The 27,562-nt window shown below is 37.6% G+C and overlaps 1 protein-coding gene across 9 annotated transcripts in view; it reads left to right on the forward strand.

The window, feature by feature from the left end:
• Window positions 1–27,562, forward strand: part of RBMS3 (RNA binding motif single stranded interacting protein 3) — a 689,820-nt gene that overhangs the window by 557,750 nt on the left and 104,508 nt on the right. The window lies entirely within an intron of this gene.

The raw sequence follows: 27,562 nt of genomic DNA on the forward strand, positions 1-27,562 counted from the left end.
TTTTTTTTTTTTTTTTCCTGTCAAATGGAGAACTGCATTCTTTTATCATTTGTAATATCTAGTGATAATGAACTGTGTCACAGTTTATCTAAACTAATTCTAGTATATACATTTTTCTTTTCACCTCAAAGCATATTTTTGCTTTGGAGAGTGACTATTTACATCTAATGATTCAGCAAATTTCTTCCCCTTATATGCAAAGACAGACGTATCTGCTGATGAACCAAAAGGTCTTTTCTACACGATACCACTGCATAACCAACACAGCTGAGAGCAGGTGCACTGAATTCTATCATGCTCATACATCAGCCATAGAAGCGTTGACAAGTTTCTGGTGCAGGGACAGTGCTGTTCCTTGGATGTGCTTGCAAAATCCAAGACCAGACAGATGAATTGCGCAGGTGTTATAGCAAGCAAAATTTATGAGCCAGAAAGATTCACAGCTTGAATTTCAGATTGCATAGGTCTAAAGGGCCGGCGATTTAAAACAAAGCAAAACAAACAAACAAAAACATGCAAATCAGAGCATGAAACAATGTGGAACATTGTAAACTCATTTGTACATGATTCAGATTTCAGGGAGGAATTCCATTTTCACATCAACTCTGGCCAGCAGTGGCAAAACTCCTCCTGTTTCTTCCCCTTGGCATAACTTCTCCTGCATTACTTTATTAGTCCCTTCAGGACAATTTAAATGATGGAGTACATCTGCTTTGCAGGCCCTCCTGCTGCAGTAGAGTGTTGTCACACCTGTGCCAACTAAAATGCTAACTTCAGCAAGGGCATCAATCTAGCTGAGCATAGGCTAACACAGGCTAACCTCCTGAGCTAACTGCGTGTTGTGCTCAATACTATCCAGAAATCAGTTTGTGTTCTTTTTTTTTTATTATTTTTTCTTTTTTTTTAAACCAAAGGGAATTATTTCCCTTTCAGCTCCTTTATAGAAAAATCCTTTCTTGCCTCCTTCTTTCCTCACTCTCACTTTTCCACTAGCTTTCAAGTCACATTAAACATTTTGAAATGTGAAGAATGGAGAAGTTTCAGTCAGAAGTTTCAGTCTGAACCTTTGCCCTATAAATTCCAACTAACCTGAAAACAAAGGTTTTATTGAAGCTTAAGAGCGTACAAGTATAAAATCTTTGATCTACTGCTTTGGAGGTCCATATTTCACCTGGAAGTGGAAGCCCCTGGGACTGTCCTTTTCAGATATCCCAATAAAACTGGAGCATCAGTTTTTTTAGCCTATTTTGGAACACTGCTGTAAATCAATAAGCATCCAGGTGATGTGCACCTGGTCCCTGCCACTTTCACTGCTCAGCAAGGACATGAATGCTGTCAGAACACATTCAGGTGGCGGCTTCACAGAGATAGTTTTGCTCTATCAGGGCTGTGTGGAGGGCTTTCTCCAAATACTCTTGCTGGTTCTTGCAGAGAAACTGGCTCAAAGGAGAGCGTATTTATCCAGTCTTCAAATGCTTTTGTGAACAGAAGTATCCTGAAGATTCATTCAGTGTTCTCACATTTGGCACTTGTGTCTTTAGTGAGAGAAGGAAGAATATACAGCAGGAATGGGATATTCTTGGGCCTTTCAGGTCTTGCCTTTCTGCCATTTTCCTTCCGTCCTTCAAAAAATAAACCTTTCCTTTGGCCAGGGAAGCACTGAAGACTCTGCTGCACAGCTCCCACCTGGAAAGCATGAAGTGGCATGAAGTCTCTCAAGTAGCCTGTAAAGATCTTTCCCTTTATAATTCACTGAGACAAAAGGAGAGCTTATCACAATGGCAGTTTCTATTTGTTTTGAAAACCAGGAGCTTCTTGCATAATTGAAGACAGTCTTTCCCTGTTTTCTTCCTCAAATGGTACTGCACAATGGAGAAAAGCAATTCAGCTTGAAACTGCTGAGAAAACTGATGTTTTATTTGAGTTTTTCCATCAGCAATGACATTATGATGGTCAGCCATCTTTAGCAGCTTCAGAATCCCAATTTTATGGGCCATTTCTATTAGTCTTTTTCTTCTGAATGGAAGTGTTTGATCATAACATCATAGAAAGGTCTTTCCCAGGTTCAATCATAGGAAATTTAAAGAGGCAAAACAACCTTCATTTTACTGTGACTACTATCGCGTCTGTGATGTGCCTCAGTTTGCCTTCTACAGTGTGAGAAGCATCGAGAGGGAGGGAAAAGGTGCTAGAGGTCTGATTCTGTCTGCATCCTTTTTGTTAAAGCTCATTAATACAGCATTTTGCATGTAGCACTTCTGCCAGAACCCTATATATAATCCTTGAATATACAATACTTCTGGAATTGCTACTGTTCAGCAAACAAGAAAGAAAACAAACAAAACAAACAAAAAAAAAAAAAAAAAAAGAGAGAGAGAGAGAGAAGGGGAGAAAAAGTAATGCATTAATTTTGATTTCATTGGTTTGGTATAAAAATGTACTTTGCAGGGAGCTAGCTTTACCACTAATTACTACATGTAAGACTTTTATCTTCAAAAAATGCAAATTCTAACCCTTCCAAAAATGCTAACCAAAAATGTTGCAATTTTTGTGGGTGCTCTTCACCTACAGTGTTACCTTAAGTAATACAATCAGCTTCTTCTGCTATTGGGTTAGTGATTACACTCTGCACTCACTGAATATAGTTGATTAGTTAGATAGTTAGTTTCTTTCTACCTCCCTCAGACTGTCAGACCTGGGAAATAAAACTTTTTATACAACAAAACCTATTTGTAATCTGAAAGCTTATATTTTTCACACAATAAAGATCAACTCTTAAGATCAGGAAGAAGGTCCACCTATCCTTTTGACGGAGCATTTCAAAATGATGTTAATTATATTGATTTTGATAGTGGGTTTTGTTCTGCAGGTGTTTGTGTCCTAGGAAATACATGAGGATCACCAACATACTTCAAACAGACCCCCCAAAAAGAGCAGTCACCACATAATGGTTTTCAGTCACCACTGGCAGAGCTCAATCAATGGCTAATTTGATACCTCATTACCATCTCTCATGCATCGTATCCCATACCTAGCAGTGAACATGAAGACCTGCCTGATTGCTACACGTCTTTCAAATAAAAAACACACACATTAACAAAACACATACATAATTATATTTATCATGTTTCTAACCCTCTACAGGAGGAGAACAATGTACAAAAAGACTAGCACTAACTGCTGTAGAAAATGACATTGTAATCTAACCCTTTTTCCAGGGACTTGATGAATCTGCAGCAGTCCAGTCTCAAACTGAATACTGTAACAGAGCCCTGCAGAGGCCTGTGAAAAGCTGTAACCAGCACAAGTGCATTTAATGAAATTAAATGTAGCTATCGGGACTTAGAAACAGCAAGTAGGAAATCAGAATATCACACACTGCTGACTGGGTCTGTCAGCATTTGATGTACACCACTGAAGGCAGATTTAGTAAAGAAAGATTATTCAGGGGAAGAGACAATGCCAGGTTAACTAGGATATAAATCCTTACACCACACATCTGAGCAGTGAGATTTTTGTTATAGACCATAATAGAAACTTCATGGTGCACTGTGAGAGAAGCAGCATTTAGAACTACGATAGATTTCTCCTTTGGTTTAATGGTTTGGTCCATATTTTGTCACTTTCCAGAGGTTTTTTGCCTGCTTATTTCCTGGTGCTAACAAGTCTAATCTGCATGAGCAGCTACTGAAAGAAGAGCTGACTGCGTGCCTCTTTCCTTGTTGCTGAGCACCTTGTAAAGAGTGCCTCGACTGCTGAAATGGCTCCCTGTCGTTCTTCCCAGTTCCCGACAGCTTGGCACAGTGTGTCTCCCTCACAGCTTGTGTTGCCTTGCTGTCACCATCTTTTTTATGCCAACATTTCAAAGACTTCCTTCCTGGGTTTTGAGCCAACCTCAGCTGCACTGACCTTGTAAATACAGTCCTGCATCTGCACATCCTGTGCCTGCAGACGCAGATCAGACACTGTCTGCATCTTGTCAGTTCCCCACTCTGACAGGAAGGGTTTGCCTGCTGGTGGCACAGATTCCTCCACACTGAGTAGGCAGTGCCTCAGTTGGGGGTAAGTGCTTGGAGAAGATCCTTTGCTTTCTTTTTCTCAGTGCAGTCCAAATTGCTTAATGTTTTGTGTTGTGACACATTAGACAGGAGAAACCTTCTGTCATCTGATAACCTTGTCTGATAACAAGTTTATATCATCAGAGCTAAACCTATATGACAGCTACTCATCTTGCTTTGTCTGTTTTGCATGGTCTTTTTGAGCTCTGATACATGTGTAAGATATTGACTGAATATGCTTTGCATTGTTGATTTCTATAGATTTAGATGCAGGCTACCAACCTGGGAAGATTTGAGTTGTGATCCAACATTTGAACTCTGGTCATACCAGAATTGTTTGCAAGTCCATTTTTCAGCAACACTGATTCCATAAAGATAGAGCAATACATCTATGTATACATATGTGATTTTTTTCTTTTTTTCTTTTTCTTGAAATGGTCAAGAAAGGCTTCTTAGTTCATGTTCAAATCACCCTTACAAAATTGCTCTGTTCTTGTCGTGAACAGTAATTGTCTATCACAGCGCTGAGCCTTGCATTGAGATTTGAACAATGGTTTTGAATCTTTGTCTTAAAAGTTTGTCATTCTGGACAGACCAAAATCAATTTTTCTGAATTGTTTGGGCAAGCTAAGAACTCTTCTGAATCATCAAATGTATAGTGGTATATGATGGTATATCAGTGTCCACTTACATTAAAAACAACTCTATTCTTTTTCTACTTGGATAGCTTTGGACGTTTTGTTTTTTTTGTTGCTGTTGTTGTTCATTGCTCTTATCTGTTTCCATTTCCTTCGGTGCCCTTAGGACTTGAGCAACTCACAAGTGTTATAATGAGTAGTCTTTGGTCATTTTTTATAGATAGAGATAGAGAAGGTGAGACCAATGACAGAAAGACTTACCTGGTCCTTCATAGCAAGTTTGGAGTGCCAAGAATAATAAAAGCGAATGGTGTGTAGCTCTTCCAAATACTTTTTGAATCCAGCAGATCTCAAAGAAATCTGATTTTTAATCTCACATCTTAGTTCAAGCTCATTACCTCCTAAGGTCAGATTGTGCTTGTTCCTGTGAGTTTTATTTTGGTTTTAGATATCGTAAATCTGTTTGTCTAGGTAATCACTTTTAAGGAATTAAGTTTCTTGACATTTTACTATTGTGTGCTGATTTCTGAGACTGTTGCTGCCTGCATCTTCCATCTGGATACTGCTTTTAATTCGCTGGCACGTGCTTTTGTGCTGAAATACCTGTCTCTTGAAATTAGATCTCATCTGAGCTGAATAGAGAGTTGAGCCATGAATGTTAACATTCACACACATCAATCCTTTTTTAAGGGCTTTAGCAATTGAGCTCAGCTCTTAGAAGAGTGCTCATCTTCCCTTCAAAAAGGATATCCTTTTGCTCTTGTGGCACTTTAAAGGTCTGTCCCTAATATCTGCCAAAACCAAAATAACAATTCCTTAGGTATTTCCTGTTTTCTCTTGCTCAGAACTTTAAAGCATCTATCAACTTAAAACAGTTCCTCATCTTCCATGCTAGCTTTTACAAGTTGCGTCAAACTTAAAAACAGCCAATTCTCAGCACATTCTTTTGCATTTGGGATCCTGATGTATTTTTCTTCTGCTGATTTTTTCTTCTATTTCATTCTTTCTTTTCTTTTTTCTTCTGTGTGTTTATGTTTTTTCACTGTTTGTTGCCTGTCTGGAAATCTCAAAGCTCTACTCCAGACAAGAAGACAGCTTTTAAGATTCTGAGTCTCCTCCTTTGCTGAAATTAGAAACATGCTTTTGTTAGATCCTGGTTTTAATTTCCTGGTTAAAGACTACCCCTATTTTTTTTTTTCTTTTTTTTTGCTTATTTGCTGTAAAACTGTGTGCTCATTTTCATGTGCATCAAGTTGACAGAGTTCTGAGAATGTCTTTGGGCTGGTGAGCTAACTGACAGGCGAGGCTGGGGAGCAGGCACTTAATGGCATCATAGCTGCTTTCCCATGGCTGTTGCTGCCTGGTTGAGAGGAGGATCTGATCTGTTCTGTGGTCTTTGTTATGATTATTAGTTTTGTCAGTGTATAAAAATAAAAATGGCAAGTTCAGAGTCTCTGTACTATAGACTGTAAGAAAGATAGTTTTAACAGCCCACATAAAATGCTTTTTCCTTCCTTCTGAGACTCCTTCTCATTGTCAGAATCCAATATTCCTTGAACAGATTCCTTCAGGTATTTCACATGAGAAGTGTAAGTTTTTTAATACCTGATTTACTTATTTGGAGATATCTGACATTACATGAGGTTGTGGCTTAGAGGAGTGATACAGCGATATCCCAAAATCCCAACACAAGCACAATATAGCAACTATAATACACAATTTTAATGCTGAAAGACAATACAAGGCTGATATACACCAGTGTAATGTACAAACCCAATATAACAACAGTCTCTACATGCTCCTCTGACATGAAGAAGGAGGTTTTGTCCTAATTGGAAAGATCCCAAAACATGAATTGAATAAAAAAACAGTTTGGAAATCTTTAGATGGCGTGCATTGTGAGGCATTATTATTATCTGTTTCCCAGTAGTTTGCATTCTGCCACTTAATTTCTTTAAAGAAATATTGTACTTTTCTTTCTGTGTTAAGTCAGGGCTCTCATTTTATTGAGTACTTCTGAAGGACAAATCTTGTACTTTACTCAATTCAAGCTCTGAAAGTTGTCAGGGGAAAGAGAAAAGCCTGCATAGTGCTGGGAGTTATTTGGCGATTCAGAGTCAAGGACTTTGGGGTAATTGTGCATGACATTTCAGATCTGAAATCAGCCTGCATCAGTGAGGGGGGCAGCTCCCTTGAAACATCTCCAAGGATCAAAGCTCTTTCTAGCTCCATTGAGAGTTTCAGATTTAAATAGGAATTAAATCAGATATACTGTGTGCCATCAGCATGGGGCTGCCAGCTCAGCTCTACAGGGACAGGGTGGCCTTGTGTGCTCTGGTAGGAAGTTACACCAGGATGTAAGGCTGCACGTGTCTAACATGGTATAAAATAACATCGTTGCTGATTTATAAGGCATTTTGACTGACAGGAGGTGAAAGCAAAACCACTACAGTTAATTTCAATTTTCTATGGTCTAAAAGGGAGGGTGGAACATCAAGATAAAACATGGCTAACAGACATGGCTAGTACCAACCGTATGTATATGAAGCTACACTAACATGTGAAATACTTATAAAACCATTTCCATCAAGAGCAGAGCCATCTTTCAGGCAGCAGCAGACAAAACACAGGGAGCAGTGGACATTGTGCATCCCATTTTCTATGCTGTTGTGCCAGAGCCAGGGTGTCTGATGAATTCTTATAATGAACCAGTCGAATGCTTTGAGCAGTTGAACACAGTTCAGCAAAGCAGAGCTGGACTAATGCAGACTGCCTGTTTGCCAGTGAACAGATAATTGTACTCTGTCATTTAATTGAATTTTCATGATATTAAAATATACTTTTGGTAAAATCCACCATGAAAAAAGTGCTCTGCTTGTGGATCTTTTGTATGGAGAATAAAGCTACTGAGTAAGGGGGAAGAAGAGTGTCTGGCAGATGCACAGATAATTCTTGAGGTTAAATTGTTATAAAAATAATTAAATTTCCACATATTATGCAATTTAGATTATTTTAGCCAGAAGGGTTTTTGTTGCTGCTGCTGTTATTGGTAGTGATCTGTTCAGAGCTGGATAAGAATTAAGGAATATTATTGGGCAAAAAAAGTTCATTTGTTTTTGCAAAACAACCTTGCAGCTGCATCAGTCATATGCAGTTAGTTTGCATTTCTTGGATATGAGCCATTCTAACTGGTAAAGACATAGTGCTGGACAGTGAGAGGGTTTTTTGTTTTGTTTTGTTTTTCTGCTGTTTTAAGTCAAAGAATCCTTCTGATTCATGTTCTTTCTCACGAGGCTATCATTTCAAAGGCTCGGCATGCAAGTTATGTCATCATAACCTCCTCTGTTCTTCTTTACTTGCTTCGTGAGCAATTCTTACACGGAGGAAAGGCTGAATATTCTCATAAACATTCCTACTCTTTGCAAATAATAATCTTCTGATTGTCTGAGGCACTGAGGGCAAGGTTAATAATTTCTGTTTGTTGCTTCATTCACAGTCACTTTCCATTGGGCATTACAACCTCACTCTTATTTATAATTCTGGGATTTGATCTCAAGCTGGGCAATCAGCAAACTCATACTTTTTCTCTGTATAACGTAAGGCTGCAGTGGGGTATCAAGCTATTGGTGATGAAAGCTGCAGACGCTACACAGAGAATCTGTTGCTTGATTTATATATGTCCTTTTGATTTGGGTGCCTAAATTTAAATACCTGAAAGGTAGTTTTCAAAGACAAAATTTCATTGATCTAAAAAAAAAACAAAACAAAACAAAAACATATACTGGGGACTACAGAAGCAAACAGAAGCTTTAGTGGATAGCAGTATGAAATGGGAGGTGGTTCTCATCATTTTCTAACTCCTCCGTTTGGTAAAGTACCTGAAAGAAGGGTAATTAAATTTCAGTGCTAGTTCTGTCACTATTAAGTGAAGGTAAAAAGTATAGTCCATAATTTTTTGGACCATAGGTCAACTGCCAGCCCTCAGAAGCTTTTGAATATTATCAACTTACCACCATTTTACTTAGAAACACTGTCCTGTGAGTTTGCTGTGAAGACTTTGTTCTCTGGCCTCATGGTCTGCAAGAGATTATACCATGGTTTGGACATGTGCTGTCTCTAAGGTATCTGTGAAATGTCTGGAATAATGTAATGGTTGTTCATAGAGTCGTGATTCAGATGCAGTAAGCATATAATCTGTAATGAAACCTTGTCCTTGCATGGAAGTAACTCATTCCCCAAGTCAATTTTAAAGTTCCTTGTTCAATTTAAATATTTCATTACATTAATTTTTCAAAACAACAAAACAAACATTCATCAAGTGAAACTAAGCATGTCACCCTTGAATCTGTACATCTGTTGCTCTCCTGCTGTTTTCCTGCATAATTCATTTTAATACATTTAAAAGTGTACCTCTCATTAAAATTCCTTACACATGTTTACATATAATGTTTGTATTATAAAGACGGAAAGGTAGTCCTCTCCTCTTCAGCCTTTTTTACTCACTTAACATAAATGTATATACACAGAGTAGTCTATGAATCAGTTCTATTATCGGTCAAGAGAATGGTTATCTATCACTTATTCAGATGCCAAAAAGAATTTCTCATAGGTTGGCTACAGTGCTGGAGAGGGTTCAAGTCAGGTGATAGCTGGAGGTGGTGACATTTTAAAGTTGGTGACTCCATATTTCAGTGATACTGATGAAATTCATTCTCTGAAATCCTTAATTGGTGTTTAGGATTATGTATGATTTCTGGTTATTGTAATAGTAGAGGGTCATAAGGTTATTAAAACTGCTCATAAAGTGTTAGCATAACTTTTGATGAATCGTAAAGTTAGTAATCGCAGAAGAAAACTCAACATGCTTTGAGAGGAAAAGGAGGCTCATATTTGTAAAAAAATAAAAATTTTAAAAAAAAAAAAAAGATAATTCAAGGAAGTTTATTTCAAGAATCATTCTTGAGGAATACGTGGCATTTTATATAAAGGGATATGGATGTGTTTACCTGGTTTCCTTGGACCTTCACATTCAGATTTTTGTTATGTATCACTTAGAAACTTCTTGGGGAGCATATGATATATTAAATTAAAACATGAAGAGTACATAGTGATTTTCTCCTTGACTATCCTTTTTCCTTGCTAAGAATGGGAGTTGCAGTATGCTTCCTTAAAAGTTTTTTGAAAAGTTTACATAGGAAACTCATTCTTGCTTCCTGGATACAATGCAGCATCAGTCCCTATGGAAAAGGTTGAAGGCCATATATGAGCCCTTTAAAAAGATTAAGTCAGGTTTTTTGAGTCACTTTGACTTCCTTGAAATTGAGTAACAGAAAACGCAGCTGTGAAAGGAAAATTGAGAGAGTTCCCTTCTGAGCAAAAGTTATTTCATTTTATTCAGATTGCCTACTGACAAAGACGCAAAGTAGGTTTGAATTCGATATTATGCAGCACTATCAAACATAGGTTAAGAAATATGGAGAACAAGCTGAGCCCTAGGAGGTTGTGGATCAGGGGCTGAGGAGATGGCCCTCCACTGGGAGTCCCTCTTCTTGTACTGCAGTGAGAGTTTGGTCTCTTCTATAGTGGCTGAGCACAATTTTCAGGTGCAGACTGTTTGGGGATCAATTAATCAATGTTCAGTGTTGAGAACAAAAGAGGTTCACATCAATGTTTGGTTTGTTGTCTTTTCTTGTCATGTTACAAGTATGTGTTACTGGTCCTTACAGTAATGCAGTTGTATTATATGGCCTTTCTATCTGGTGTAATCCAAGTGTTTTTTTTAAATATAAGAAATATTACTCAATAAATGAACAGAAAGGGCAGAGGTTGGAAGCTGACTGCAACAATTTGTCTTCAAAAGGTCTTAACAGTAGGAATGCTGTTGATATGAACTTCCTTGTCTGTGCTTTTCCTTTGCAGTCACATGTGCAGCAGGGTTTTGCATGAGAGGTGGGAGCAGCACCATTTGTTTCAAAACATTTCATCTACTGGAGGAATATGAAATAGAAAAAAGAGCAGTTGGGTTAATAGGTTGATCTTTCCCGAACAGAACCATGTAATTTAGTATGTATTCCAATAAGATAAATGATTGAGAATCCTGCAGTGTATCTTAGAAGACTCAGAATGACAAGAAAAATAATGTTTTTTTGCAGGCCTTTTATTTCTCAAATGTCTATGGTCTGCTTTCTTGAACTTTCCTTTTATGTATTGAATAGAATCACAGAATAACAGAATGGGTTGGGTTGGAAGTGATCTTAACAATCATCTGCATCCAATTCCCCTCCCTTGGACAGCGTTGTTGTCCACTAGATCAGGCTACCCAGAGCCCCAACCAACCTGGCCTTGAATGCTTCCAGGGATAGGGCATCCACAGCTTTTCTGGGCACTCTGTGCTAGTGCCTTGCCACTTACTGAGTGAAATATTTCCTTCTAACATCTAATCTAAATCTCCTCTCTTTTGCTTAAAGCCATTCCCCCTTGTCCCATCACCATCAGACCATGAAAAAAGTCTTTCTCTGTTCTGTTTATAAGCTTATTTTAAATCTTGGAAAGCTGTAATGAGCTCTCCCTGGAACATTCTCTTCTCCAGACTGAACAAGCCCAGCTGCCTCAACCTTTCTTCATGGGAGAGGTGCTCCAGCACTGTGAAGATCTTTATGGCCCTCCTCTGGACCTACTCCAACAGTTCCATGTTATTCTTCTGCCTGAGGTCCCAGGCCTGCACGCACTACTCCAGATGGAACCTGATGAGGGCAGAGTGGAGAGGGACATTCTCCTCCCTCTCTCTGCTGGCTATTTGCACTTCTCTTCCAGCAGGAGGGATTTTTTCTCCCCAAATTTCTTTCTAGAGATGAAAGGACATGACAGGCATGGGAAGCCTCACTGATGGTGAAGGATGAGGCAAAGAACTTGTTGAGTACCTCAGCCTTCCCCATGTCTGTTGTAGCCAGTTCTCCCTTTTCATTTATCAGAGGAGGTCTGACTCTTCTGGCTGGTGTACCCATTAGAATCCCTTCTTTTTATTTTTCATATTTCTTGCAAAGTTCAGTTTTATCTGTGCCTTGGCTTTCCTGAACCTATCTCTGCATGTCCAGAGAAAATCCCTTTATTCTTCCAAGACCACCCATACCTGCTTCAACTGCTTATACATGGTCCCCCTCTTGCCTGTTTGCCCTTGTTCATCCATGCTGGTTTCCTGCCTCCACCATGTGATCTATCAGTTTCTTAACGTAGTGGGCAACTCTCCCACCCTTCCCTGCCTGCCTGTCTTTTCTGAAAACTGCTAGCCCTCAATCATCGTGCTCCCATTACAGAGCATTATCTGGAGCAGACTGGGCATTGATTTCATCAGGTGGTGTCCAATTTGCCACAACAAGGACCAGTTTTTGTCAGCCTGCTGTGCTCCCTTTCGCTGTCCATTTTGGGCTTCCACAACAATGCTGAAAATGAAACTACGAAAGCTGCAAAAGTTCTTCCTTTCTATTTATTTAGGCTAGAAAGATATTAAAATGAAAATAAATAAAAATGGTTCTTATTCAGTAGTACTAACTGAACACCTAATTAGTTGATGAGCTGAATGTTTTCATGTTTTATGCGCTCTCACTGCTCACTCCTCACTTCCATTAGTTCTGTTGCACAACCTTTATTTAATTTCATCTTAAATTTATCTAATACTTTAATCTCTTGATGTCTGAGACTGGATTTGTCTATGGTTTGGAAAGCTCACAGAAAAATGAGGCCGGGAACCATCAAGTGCTACTGCAACAAAAGTAATGGTTGATTAGGCAAAGGTCAGGGCAGTGGCTTACTCCTGATCAAGAGAGAATTTCATGTTCCCTTGTATTAAACTTCAGTGATGTGTAGCATACTTGAATCAATAAATAGCATTTTGCTGTTCATGCCCATTGGAAATAATACATGATGCTGCAAGTATTGATCAAAGGGCTCTACTCTGTTAATCCCTTTGCTTGTAGCAATGTTAAAATATTTACAGATTCTCCTTAGTATCCCAATGTGTGTTTTTGCCCAGCAAAAATGCTCAGCCTGTCTACTTAATACAGATTTTACAAGTACTTTTTTTTTCCTTCTCTTTTTGAGCACATATATGAGATAAATCATTATACTGTGGCTATGCTCACCACTTTTAATGCTTTATTGCATTAACATGTTGAGAACGTATGCACTGATTAGAATGACGTGGTAATTCAGAATTAAAGAAGAGAGTTCCTCAGAGATAAAACCCATTAATACCTAATCTGCAAGTGCTTGACTTACAGTAAGGACAAAGAGGCTAACACTGTGCAGTACACTGCTGTATTGTGAGAAGGCAGGCAACAAGAGGAAATATTCATATAATGATTATTTACCCACATATTCATGAAATAATCTAAAAATTAACACTAAAAATAAGTTATTTTCCCCTTAGCTGCTTATTTTGTTCATCTGTATTCTCATCAAGAAGTCCCTGAGTGGTTTGTAGCAGAAGATACAATGAATCCTGTAGGCTCTCTGTCTCCTGTGCTTGTTCATTGACCTCATGTAAATGTAATCATTTATCTTCAATTTTTTATACTAATGTATTGAAGGCAGACTTGATATTGTCAGACATGCAATGGAATACGCTCCAGGAAACCTTCCTTCCAGTGGTGAGGTGACAAATGAAAAAGAAAATAAAAATGGATTTTGCAATTTAAAGCCTAGTGTGCTCAGGGAAGAATGCATAGCCAGCTATAATGTGATATGATTCATTTCTATATATGCATGGAAGGGTTTTGCACAAAAGGTTTATGGGAGATATACAGGGTATTTAAAGTAACATGAAGACTTTTCTACATAATGGTGCTTTCTTAATCTGTCACAAGCTTGAAAAAAGGTTTAAATACTTGTGTTTGCCTTACTATCTTTCAGTAAGACGTCACATTATGCCTCATTCCATTACCTATTTAATCATCCTTTAGACTTGGTTATATTTTTAAAGAAAAAGGTTGGTGTATGGGAACTGTTGAGTCATGGCCTGAACCACTGATTGAGCACCTGAGGAAAGGACTGAGTCACCCGCAGGAGTACAGATGAACGCAATTCATTTGTGTGACCTCCCAGACCCCATTTAAGGGCTGACCGGCACTAAGGAAGGCTCTCTGGAGATCTCTCCTCTGTGGAGTCTTTCTTGTGAACTTACATGTTTGAATAAAGGTGTGCATTACTTCCCTGTTTGTTTCTTTTCACATTTTCGCCACAATAATCTTTCCATCCATAACAGTTGGTAAATAGAGTAAAAATGCAAACGTGCTTCTTTTGCTGAATCCCTGAAGATCAGTTCTTACCATGTAAAGAAATTACATCTTAAGTATATACAAAGCAGGTACAAAATAAGACAGTGCTTCCAGGTAAAAGTTGTCCAAGGCTTTAAATTATTTCCTCTTCCTGTAGATATTTTGTAATGAAAGGCAGGGGACTTTAATAAGTTGGCCTAATACAGATGCTCCGTGAAGTTCTGGGGCACATTTTTTTCAGTGTTTAGGTTTTGTCTGGGCGCAAACATAAATATGGAGTATCTTAGATCTGTAAAATGTGTAGTACTAAATATCAGCATCTGTGTTAGAAGTAACAGAACAGTTTTAAAAACCTTGGGTTATTTTGTGGGGTGGAAGCCATACAAGGGTCCAACTACTGCTGGGGTGGGGCCTGAGAGAGTTCCATGCCTGAGGGTACTACAGTATGGTAAATAAAAACTTCCTTTCTTGTTCCTGATGATTCAAAGTTGTTTACCTGTAGGATAGGTGCAGGGATGTTCTCCCCTGTCTGTCAAAGCTTTTCAAAGGGTGAGATGTTTTGTTTTAGTCATTAGCATTTGAAGGAGTGTTTTCCAACTATCAACTATTTTAGCTTCTTGAGTTCCTTAATAATAGGAGGAAAATGTCACATTTTCCCCAGTAAGGGATTGAGGCATAAATGTGGTGAGGTGATGGGCACTTGTTGCTTCTGTATGTGAGTTGTTTTGGCCTTCCTGCTCTCTGTGAAATGTGTGGGGAACTGAAGCCTCTGCATTTCAGCAGATTGAATTGCAAACGCAGTTTCCACATCAAGTGACAACCTCCCAGAGTGATTGTTAAAGGCTCAGACAGAAACAGAACCCAAATCTCCAGGTTCCTAAACCTAGCCCTTAATATTGAGACTAGAATAAATATTTGTCGTTTTCTTAATCTCTACCAATTGGCTCCTAAAATAGAGTATGTGTCTCAGTACTGTAAGAACTGCCTTTAGTTGAAGTGATTGAGTGCTGTGCTTTTTGGAACATTTCTGTAAAAAATGTATTTTGCTGATTTTTACCGGAGTGTTTTTATTTGTGGCAGACAGCTATGTCTGGATATATGATTTATTGTTTTGTATTAAACTTTTGAGCTGTTTTTTCATCATGTTTATGTAAATAAATTGCACCACTAATCTTGGGAAGCAAACTCCCAAGGTTTGCTCAGCAGTTATGACCAGATGTATCATCAGGTGTGTTGAATAAATCAAGAATGACTTCACACTCTCCATGCAGTACAGAGAGTTAACACTTAAGGAAGATACAACCAGTTCTGAAATCCTCCAGTAGCACTCCTGAGTATACATCATCCAAGGCAGTCATCACTGAGTGACAAAAGCTGTCTCTCCTCCATATACAGCAGCACCTTTTTCTATGTAAATAATTGAAAAAGGATTTGAAGCTTGAAAAATTTCCTGAGATGTTTCCATTTTCAATGGGGTTGATTAACAGTATGTGGAAGCACGCTGCAGAGCATGAAACTCAAGGGCGCATATATATATATATATATATATTCAGTTTGGGAATACTTGCTTGATCAGAACTGTGTGATGAATAGCTCTGTCTTTTGTAGGTGGCTGTTCAGTAGAGTGTATTTGCTACAGTTGCTGTCATTCACAGCAAAAAGCTCTTTTGTACCTTGTAAGCCCATGTGGCCTGACAGAGGTAGTTTTGTGTCAGCGCTGAGTGATTGCATGCTTTCTGGGTCATTCATGTTAACATTTTGATTACAGTGGTGAGTTACAGAGGATGAGTTGCAGAGACTGATGCTACACTGGAATACACTAACTTAGATGGAGTAAAAGCATTTATCTAACTACTAAGTTTTGAGACAGTGAATCACTTAAAAAGATAATCCATAAAGAAACCGTGTTCTGGAGTTGTTTTCAGCTGATGTCTTTCAGTTTGCTGTGTTTTGTAACAGATATAATCTAGCGAAGTCTGCGTGAAATACTAAGATAAGTTCAGCAAAAATAAGGTATGAGCCCTTCTGTGTGCTCGGTTTCCCCCATCACTATGTCATGTATAGGAAAAATATACTTTATCCTGGAGAGCTTGCAAATGAAAACTAGTGTAGAAGAGCGAGGGACATAATCCTGCATGGATGAAAGCACTCTCCTTTATAACCAGCTCTGTTCTGCCACTTCACCACCACCAGCAGACAATAGACAAGCTTAAGTGTTATGTCTTCATTTTTTTTTCTGCCAAGAGTGCTTCAGACTAAGTGAACATCTGTACATTAGGCATGACAATCCTACTTGATTTGGAATTTTTACATCCCAGTGTGTCTATATGCTGACTGTGGATTTGTGCAGGAAGGCAACTGTTGTTGCTGTTTTCTGGGCAGCGTACAGAGCTGTATGATCTGGCTCTAAATGCAATTAATTTGGTGTTCCTTTAGAAAGCAATGACAAGTAACACTGCAGGCTTTCAGTGAGTTGTATATAGCCACAAATAAATCTTCTACCAGTCACGCAGTGCAAACTCACCTTCCCTGAACTTGATTTTTAAGACTTTTATCTACCCTGGGGGTCTCAGTTGCTCATTCCCTGCCCCTTCTATGCATAGAAGTTTCATTGATCTCAACAGGATTTCCGTGTGCTAGGCACCATCAGTATATTCAGAGGAGACCTGTGGTGCAGCTAAAAGATGCACAGTGCCTGTTGGAGAGAAAATATCCATCCAAAGGTTTCCCACCAAGAACATGTAGTTAGCTTTTTACATGGAGAGTGGCGCTGAGCTGAATTTATGTGAAGGGAAATTTGTTTCATAACATTTTCAAGCTTCATTCATCTGTGCCTCTGTGAGTAGTCCAGGTCCCTTCTGCTTCCTTAATGTGTTCAGTATTTTCTGAGATGGATATCTGTGGCTGTGGATCATACCTGTATGTACTGCAGTGCATTGAAAATGATGTGGAGGAGAAAGGGACATTCTGATAGTGCTCTAGTATTTATGGGAAACATTTCTTTTCCAGGAGGCACTGTATTCTGAAGGCAGTACTGGGTGTTGGATTGACTGGCAGCTGCTACGTACTCACTCTTGAACTGTCCCCATACTGCCATGTGGGAGCTGTTAGGATTAGCTTTTCACAGTGCAAGTAGGGAGTCATTATTATAAACACCAAGAAGTAAGAATAGTTCTGTTTAGTCTGTAAACTGGAGAAGAATAAATGTCTCTCTGTTGTTATCTCAGCCAACTAATCCCTGTCATACTCTGTGCTGACTGATCTGTTCATTTTACCTTCAGGAGGGTCAGAGTTAAGGAAGACGCCATTCTCTTTCCATTGCCCTTGTCCATGTAGACAAAACTTTTAATAAAGCAAGGTCAGAGGAACTGTTAGGGATCTCTTCCTTTGTTTTGGTGTTATTCTTCCACTCTGTTCTTATACAGACCTTAGCTCTCGTTGGGCTCTTTTTTTTCTTTTTTTTTTTTTTAATTTAAATTGTTTTTATCTCACATTGCCAACAAATCAATCAGAAGCCATCCCTATGAATACAGAACATCTATGGAAGCCAACATTGATTTCTCTGCAGCTGCTTCTTATTATGAAGCTCCCTAGTGTGAGGAAGACACTAAATAAAAGCTAATAGACATTACATCTCACATGCATTTTCACATTCTAATAAATATAGTTTTTGGATTTTTTTCCCTCTATCAAAAATTCAGCTATTGTTGCTTGGAAAAGGTTAAAAATATATTTCTGCTATTATTTTTTTTCCCTCAGAAACTTGCACAGGTATTGCGAGTCATTATTCACCCTGATCAACAGAGACTGTTGTTGCCTTGCAGTGACTTTTTGCATGGTAGAAATATTTATATTTCCTGCTGTGTTAATTGGTGTTACTAGTAAAGTTTGGAAGAGAAGTATTTCTCAGCTACCAAGAAGTTACTTGCTAGACGGTCTGATTAGGGAAGAGAGTGAAAGCCAGCCAAATTATTTTAATAGGATTTTTAGCTTTTCCAGAGGGGAAAAAAAAAATAAAAATGCAGGAACAAAAATAGACCACTTAGAAACCCGCCACTTTCCACTGTTAACACTTTGCTGTCTGTTGTGCATAGATGTCTGAACTACCATGAAATCAGTGGTCATCATGGTCAGAGGCAGCTGCATGAAAATAAAGAGACTCGATATAACAGAACTGAGCAGAGGGTTCCCTTGTGGTCAGAGAAGGTGACCCAATCCTCTTACATCATCATAAAAAGGAGTCTTAAATTGAACCTCTAAAAAGCCAGTCCCACTCCAGTGTGGTTTGTTTTTTTGTTTTGTGTTGGGTTTTTTTTGCTGCTTTTCCTGAGGAGCACTCCTTGGTTGGGTGCTCTCTGTATGGTGTTTGTTACCAGTAGTTGTCTGGCTGAGCATCTCCTTTCGGTCCAGTAGCTACACTTTCCCTCTCCTATTCTGCTGGCTGTTTGCCAGTTACCCATTATTGCAGTCCCAATGAGCACTGCTAGTTCAGACTTCATGGAAATAGGATAAATACACCAGTCATCCATGGAGGAGGGCAGTTTGCTCAAAACCTTTGCCCATGGCAGCTAAATTTCTTGCTGCAGCTTCCTCCCTGGCATCTGTTTCAATTAAAAAGGGGTCAGAGTAGGCTTCTGAATGCATCAGGAGCTTCAAACAAGCTTTCAAACGAGCTCTTGTGCTGAATGTAATTAGTTACCTTTGTTAGACACAAGGAGCAAGTCTGCTGGGTCTAAAAATCTGTTTGGAAGTTTTAGAAGTTTGTTTTATTTCAGTCCCACCTTAACACTACCGTGTGGCTACTTCACTAAATCTACTGCATATAGGCTGTGGCCTTTTGCTTTTAATCCTTGTGCATGTTGGTTTAGCATGATAAAGTTAACCTAAACATTCTTCAAACCTCTACAGCCCTGGAATTTAAACATGAATTGCTTCTAGGAGAGACAAATCAAATACTGAAAGTACAGTAATATATATTATTCTGAAAATTCTTGGTGGGGAAAAAAATTGAAAGCTTCAGCTGATGTTTCTTTCACCACTGCTAGATCCAGGGACATTTAAATCTATTTTGATTTTAAATTGAGTTTCTTTCCAAATTCCAGGCAAGGCCAGCAGTCATCTCCATTTCTCAGCATTTTCATAGAAAGTAACTGCTGTGCTGGACTGATGTGAAAGTATAAGAAGTGAATGACCAAGGGAAGCAAGGGATTGACTATTCTGAGGAGGACAGGAGAAGAGTTCAGGATGTGAATCAAATATGAATGTCTTCTGTAGGCTGAGAAAATTCAACAATAACAATTTATACTATTATTTTTTTCACCTACTCGTAGAATCATAGAATGGCCTGGGTTGAAAAGGGCCACAATGATCATTTAGTTTCAACCCCCCTGCTATGTGCACCACATTACTTGTATGGTGAGGATTGTTTACATGGTACTAAAGAGTTGGGTTTTTTTCAGTCAGGTTCCATTCACTGTTTTGCACAGAAAAAGAGGCTGAAATGAATCTTTCACCCTCAGCTCTCATTCGCATTCATCCATCACTCTGTCAGAAATAAGAGCTGTTAAACTAAAGGATAAATTAATCTAACAGTAGCACAACCCAAACAACGAAGGGAATGTTCTCATCCACACAGAGATGCCCATGTGTACATACAGGTATTTTTAATATGTACATATTTTTAATATATGAGATCAAATTTTAATTTGGTTTTGGAAAATGAATCCTGTTTACAGTATGATCACATAACATAATAACAGCATAGCAATGTACCCTTAGTGTTTGTATAATATGATGACATCAGCTACTGCCAGGTCATCAGCAAGCAGCCAACAAACTGTTTTTCTTAATCAGTATCACTAAATCCCACATGTGAAGTGCAATTTCCTGCTTCCATAGTTGATGCTATGATTTAACTGTCCTCTTTTCTCTTCTACATGTTTTTAATGTGTTCATCATATTAAGAATATTGCTTATGTAGCATTGCTGACAGACAGCTGAGAAAATAATAAATCTCACTCCATTTTGGTGAGCAGCTCTGTAAGAAACAATTTGAATCCTCAAGTTCTAGAAGCCAAATTTGATAACCAGGCTGAATGTAGAAGCCTGCATCCCACTACATCTTCTGGTCTCTTCTTGTAGTTAACAGAAGGAAGCACCGAGTGGTGTTTCATCTTGTCACAGAGCAGACCGCTCTTATATTTCTCAGTTGTATATAGAGGAATCTCATGAAGACAAGCTCAGATATAGAGGCCTATATTGCGTATGTCTGTACATACAAAAGTAGGTGCTCAGTAGAATAAGGTGGTCCTGTTTAGTAAACACAGAATTTGTGTTAAAGGGCATCTTTGTTCTTCTTGTGACTCCACCAACTGCTTCTTGTGTTTCATCCTTTCTGTTGCATTTTCACTGCCTCTAGTGAGAGGGTGCCTACAGTAAGTGGGGTGTTAACCCAGCAAGTGTCCGTATAAACTTTATAGGAAACATGATATAACTAGTTGCACAATATAATGAGGTACTATCTGTTCTAAGATCAGAAGCCCAGCTGCCGTTTAACTTCAGCAGTTGTCCGTAGTGAAACCTGCTTACTCTAATCTGCAGATTTGGGCAGAAGAAGGTGGCCATCATCTCCACCGCACTGAACACTGCTTAGAGAAATCAGCCTGTGAGGCCTCCCTCAGGCACTCTACAGAAAAGGAACCCATTGATTTAACCTACAGCAAATATTGGACTGGTGTTCAAAGAGCGTTTCTCTTCACCAGAAAAATGATTATGACTGCACAGAGCAAAGGGAACAGCAGCATTATTTTTACCAGGTCTCTTAAAAAATGGTTTGGAAAGGTGCGAACCTGCCAGTAAGAGCGAAAAGTAACTAGTTCACTATTAAGGTTAAATATTGAGTACAATAGAATAGTACAAAAGAAATTACTTGAACTGGGGGTGGAACATCACAGTGTTTTATTATGGACTTAGCTGTATTGACTATCTCATACAGTTCATTTTGGCAGAGAGATGAGACTCCTCCATCCTCCTTCAGAAAGCCAGTGTGCAGATGAGCACTCTAAGCATAGTTTACTATCACAAGTTATAATAAAATATGTGATAACACAGCATGCTTGGCTTGAGGTTGGTAGTTTTTCAGTAATAAACATTATTTACTTTGTACAGTGAACACAATAACCTTGGACTGAGTTGTAATGTAATGCTATGGTAATAGTGATTGATTCACCAGATGTCATACTTTAGGTAGTGCCTGTTGCCATTATCAAATCAATAAATACCAGTATAGAACACTTAGAGAAAGTGGAATAAACAGTAAAGAACAACCAGTGTTATAGTACATGTGCAAGTTTTCTCTTTTTAAATGATAACAACAGCAATAAAAACTACAAAAGACGAGGTAGCATATTAGTAATCATTCACATTTTTAATTAACTGATTTTTGAACTATTTACAGATAAAACAAAATATGAACTCTGTGGGCTTAAGGAAATCTGATCCTAACATAGCTTCGTTGTTCTCTCACAGCTTCCAGCACGTGCTATGAGCAGAAATAAACACCTAGGTAGAATTTCTTGTTCTTGACGTATTCACAAAATCAGCAGTCTTGCTGCAACATGGTAGGATGTGTCAATTTAGAAGAGCTAACAAAAAGAGAGCAAGAAATGTTTATATGAAGTATGTGTTATTTTCAATTCATTTATTTGCAAATGTGCTATTCAAGGCTGTTTGCACTTCTCATTATGTTACCTCCTCAATAGGTATTATCTATTATCTATCTAGAGTTAATTTCCAGAGCAGTATTGCACTACCACTTCTTCTAGTCATAATTACATAAATACCTTCCAAGTCTTTTGGTATTTCATATATGATTCATACCATACAGATGTATAACAATTAGTAACTGACTTTTGAATCATTCTGAATGCTTGTAGTGTTAGAATAAATGGATGTGGAAATAAAGTCCTTGAATGTGCATGAATTACTTTGTTTTGCTGTTTAGAAAGAAACCTGGTGAATGGCAGACATTTCTTTGTTGGGGCTTAATGTTAGATGTAAAAAATTCTGAAAATATGGAAACAACGTTCCATGAAATGTTTCATAACTTAAGAATTTTGTTTCATAAGGTGGGTTAAAACATAATTTCAGTGTTTTCATATCCAAAACAAACAAACAAAAAGCCTCTAAAGAACAATATATGACAGATAAATAGTAATGATATGTTCTAATGAAAACACTGTAGATAGAATAAGGGACTTAGATTAAAATGATGTGAACAAGGATTCACAAGGATGATGTCAACAACAATAGCAACACTGAAGTTTAGTTGCTTTCATCTAATTTTGTTTTCTTACTCAAAGCAGGAGAAGTTGTAGACAAAGACAGGTATCTCAAGACAAGGGCACCGGTTCCAGAACTCAGAAGTTGACAACTTGTAAAAGTAGTGTTGAATTTTTCTCATTTAAAACTGAGGAAGAAACTTTTTAGTGGAAGTGACATAAAAAACTGAGAACAATGACAGAGAAATTTAAAGCAAATAAGTAAGCAACAGCAATAAACAACCAAGAATTGTAAGACAAAAGTACAATATTTTATTACAGAGCATTTTTCTTTTCTAAAGTGATATGATTTTTGTAGCTTTTTTTTTTTTTTTCCATGAGCTACTATTATTTCCTTCATTACGACCATTCAGTGAAATGTCAGAAATTTCAATGTTCCTGAACATAAGTCTGAGCTAACATTCATGTGAGGTGTAATGTTTTTCTTGATCTATTCCTAATTTAAAATATACAGTCTTTTTTTTTCTGTGGTGTTTGTATCTGGAATACCTATAGGCATCTCTAAGTCACCATCATGGTTCTCCTGGTCCACATTTGAAACTTCTGGGAATAACATTGACAGAAATTGGCGTGAGTTATATTAATGTGCAAAGAATGATGCCATATACTGTCTGATATTTCTGTTGTACCTTGTTTCGTACTTTAGCAGTAATCACGTTTTGTTGTAGGGAACTTAACACAAATTACTCCCTTGTGTTACAGTAATTCAAAGCCATTATAATGGTGAGGCTGATGATAGGATGTTTGGCCCTTTTTGCCATTTATGCCTTAATTTGTTGCTGTTCTTAGGTTTTAATTTGCATTCTGTAAGTGAAATCATAAGGTTATTGAAACATCAAACTATTTTTAGTCAATATTTTTACTTTCAATTTAGTGAGTGCTGCTAGACTCAAGTCGACCAATTACAAAGTGGCTAAGAGTAATGAAAAACAAGATGTTACTAAATATTTAGTCATTCAGTGGAGGAAGACTGTATCGGTGTAAATTATATCAGAAGAACATTGCTGAAATGTGCTAGAGCACAGGACTGTATGTATAAAGGACTATTTTGTTAACTTGCCATGCAATATACTACTGAAGGGCCCAGAATCTTCAGATAGCCATTTCAGGTGAACTGGAGGATTTAGTATGGAGAGTTTTGAGCTGAATACTTTGTTTTTATGCTTTGAATTTTGTAACATATACATATTTTCATGTTACTATAAAACTGGAACTTCTGTTATGTTCAGGTCTGCTAGATCTAAAATGAAGTATACGTGTTTCAGAGATTGTATGTTTTGGAAATTAGATCAGTACTGGCAAATGTCCTAGTCTGTATTCTTGATTCCTTACTCACTTTCAGTTCTGCATTTACATCTTTACTAAACAGCGGGGAAGAAACTGAAATAGCAACTAGTTGATATCAGGGAATAGTGAAACTGTTGCAGGTTACCTTTCTCTTCATTTTAAAAATACTAATTATAACAGGAGTAGCAGATGCCACTGTATAGATTCATTATTCCAATAGTGGTTTCAACCAAGAAAATAAAGTCAGAACTGTGCTTGGTGGATTTGCATAATTGCATGTCTGAAAGACATAAGTAGTATTAACTGTTGTTAAATTACTTTGTGATTTTTTTTTTAATTCAAACTAAAGTTCCTGCAGTTACTAATTGAAGGGGATTAACTAGGCATGACTACTGAGAACAAATACAACCCAATATCAATGTGATATTAAAACTGAAATATGATTTCTCTTGTTTAACTTTTCTAGCTTCTCACTTGTCAGCCTTGCCTTGTTTGGTCCCTGAGGCCAAAGCTTGAATGTACGTATTGCTCTCTGGAAAAGCCTTGCAAACTCTGATGCGAAGATCTAATGAGATTTCACTTTCAGAAAATAATTTTTGTCCACGTGTTAAGATGGAATTGGAAGTGAAGACTGTATTGTAGTTATTTTGCAGCACACTTGGCTATTAAAATATATCTATATATCTATATCTATATGGGAATACTTTGTATAGTCTGAGGAGGAACACTTTGCATCATGTGATAGTTTTTTAGATCTGAACATATATTTTATTCAGTATGCTTCTTTAATTATGAGGTGTCTGGGAGGACAAAAGGAAAACAAAAGGTAGGCACAGCAGTAGGAGCCTTGCATGGTATCGCCGTGCCTGAATCATCTGTCAGAGGCAGGACACAGTGGAATATGGAATGAATTCCTGTGGGGTGGACCCTATATCATTTCCTTCTTTTTTTTTTCTTTTTTTTTTATTACACTAATGTAAGAGCACAAGTACCAAGAATCTTTCTGCTAGTGGGTCATTGAGATCCTTGTCAGGATAGTCTGTTCTTATAAATGAATGCAGTCTGCTGCAAATGACAGTGTTCAGATGGATCAGAAACCATAGCAATTTTGTTTCATACAGAGAGGCCTTGTGGACAAATAAATCCTCTGCATGTCATATTCTAACAAAGTTAGCAGATGTTGGGCCTGTAAAAGGATGGACCAGGAGACAGAAAAATTAATAATAAATACATTTTTTAATTTGACCTATTTGAAAAGCATATTTGAAGCAAGATCTTTTTTCTCATCCTGAAATAAGTTGGTGGGCTTTTTTCTCATACATTATCTTTAGTTTTTTGTCTAACAGTTTTATTTTTCTGGATGTTCCTCGCCTAAATTTAGAACAGTTGATAGATCTGCATTTCCAGTGCATCAGAACTGCTTACTAGTGTGCAGTTGCTATGGCATAGTCCAATGGCCAGTACAATCCCCAGCTTCTGGCAAAAATTGCTAAATGGATTCCTTCAGACCACAAAGACAGGAAAGCATGCGTGAGTAAGTGCATTAAAAAAATATGGCATATCCTTCTACTAATATTTATTATTTTTAACAGATAAATTAATAGATAAAGGTAAAGCAGAAAGTAACAAAAGTTGAAGAACAAAATGTTGTATATTGAGTTGGGTGCTTTAGATGTTTCTAAGTAATTATTCCGATCACATAGTGTAGGTTATGTATTTATGAAATATCCCAGACAGACATGCCATTTGTGTTAAACCCATTAACGATGAATCTTGCAGGAATTCCTACAGCTTCCCATCACTCAATATCAGGCATTAAGATTGAATATAGGCATCAACGCAGAAGATTACAGTCTCTGTAGAACTGCAACTGGAGAAAGGAGACAGGCAAGTCATCATCAGGCACAGAATTCTTCTGCTCAGAATAATTGCCTATTTGCTCTGCATTCCAGCTCTATTCCTCAGGCTTAGATCCCCTGCACATCTAGTTAGAACTTGCAGAATTAATATCAGGTTTCCTGTCACCTCACTCATTACTTTTGTCAGGGGAATTCAAGGAGGAAAGTCAAAAACATGTTTTTTGGAGCCTATTTCTTAAGGACTTTTCTTTTTTTTCTTTTTTGTTTAAATAGAAATCTGTCTGTTAGCATGTCAGGTTATTTCTTTAGGCTACACTGGAAAGGACATCTGAATAAATTGCAATTTTACAATACAGGTATTGTTGCTTGAAGGTCATTATTGTGTTATCCTTTCTACCTGAGCCACACCTTCCAAAAAAAAAAAAAAAAAAGAAAAGAAAAGAACAGAGAGACTAGAAAGAATAAATAGGCTGAATAGCAGATTGGAAGTGTTCTCTTTAGACTTCTTTTTCAGAAGACTTCCTCTGTCCTGAGTCACAGTGCATGGACCAGTACTTTGAATAATGTAGTAACACAAAATACACACTTAATTTTTTTAACGTAGTGCTAGAGAATCTCATTGGATCTTTGTGGAAAGAATGATAGCATATTGAGAACCTTCACTGGATAAAAAAACAAAAAAACATGTCTTGCTCTTAGTCCAGAAAGCTTTTGTCAAAGAAATGAAAAAGGAGGGGGGAGGGGGGATGATGATGGTTCTTTAGACCTTAAGTCATTTTCTTGAGAAAGCTGACCTGTACATTCATGCATTTATAAACAGAATAGTGATTGGACATGAACCCCGTAAGGCAAATAATCTCATGATCTCACTGACTTCAGTAGATTTATGCTGGTTAAGACAAGAAGAAAAAGGAGAAAAGCCAAACAGTTCAGCTCTTCATTCAGAGGAAATTTGAGTAAGGCATATAAATCCAAGAATGCTCACAGAACAACTGATAGTGCAACTCCGAAGAGTATAAATGCTCAGTTGAAAAATGAATTACTAGACTTTGTTATTCACTTCCTCTGAAACTAATGACGGTAATTGGAAAACTTACTACTTCTCATGCCTTAAATTAAATATTTTTTTCATTGTTTTCTTGAAACTCTTATATATCCCCCAACTTCTAGTCATTGTTTCCTTTCTCCATGTTAGAAAAATGTGAAGGTTATAATTTGCACTCCTTGACAATTAACTCCATAATCTACCTTCTGTCTCATCATTAGTTATCTAATACATTCTTGCAATAGAGTAACATCTGCAAGTCAGTGTTTGACAGAAAAAGACATATTCTTATGCTGAACTGTCATTTTTTTGCCCAATCCAACTGCTTTTACGTGGAACGTATTTTAAAGGGTCATGCATGCAAAATATTTGTTAGTTTCACCATAATTTTGGAATCATCTTAGAATGTGTGTTATTTGCTTCAACATGAAATAAAAAAATTAAAGTATGGAACACTTTAGCTTCTCTTCAATCAATGTTTTCAATTTTGTTGTTATATTAAAATATTCCTTATGTTGTAAAAGTGGGGCTGCTTCAGATTACACAATAGAACTTCAGGAAAAATAGATTTTTTTTATAGCAGAATTGGAAATGAAATGAAAAGTAATGAGGAAAGAAATTAGGTTAAAAAGCCAGGAAACCTATTAGAAACTCTGTGTTTATGCATTATCTAGCAAATCAAATGCCAGGGGAAAACATTTGTGAAATAATTATCAATCATTTAAAACAAAGAGGAAGCAAAAAACAAACAAACAAACAAACAAAAAACAAACAGAAGCCTACATCTTTATATTTCAAGGTCTAAATCCTGGCTGATAAATCCATCAATAAAGCAATTACTTGACATTACTTGATTCTGAAAGACGTTGAACAGTCACAGCTTCCATTATGGTCGGCAGCTTTGTAACTTAACTCCCCAAACTTGTTTTTCTGTTTAGAAGTAGCATGCTGCTGTTAATGGGAGGGGTTTTGAGAAGAACACTGAAATGGCATTCAGTAGAGCTGCTGGAGCCATTGCATACCAGCTGAGCAATGCTGAGAATAAATGTAGAGGGAGATCTGGT

Source organism: Coturnix japonica, chromosome 2, assembly GCF_001577835.2.
Source record: "Coturnix japonica isolate 7356 chromosome 2, Coturnix japonica 2.1, whole genome shotgun sequence".
NCBI classification, from domain to species: Eukaryota; Metazoa; Chordata; class Aves; order Galliformes; family Phasianidae; genus Coturnix; species Coturnix japonica.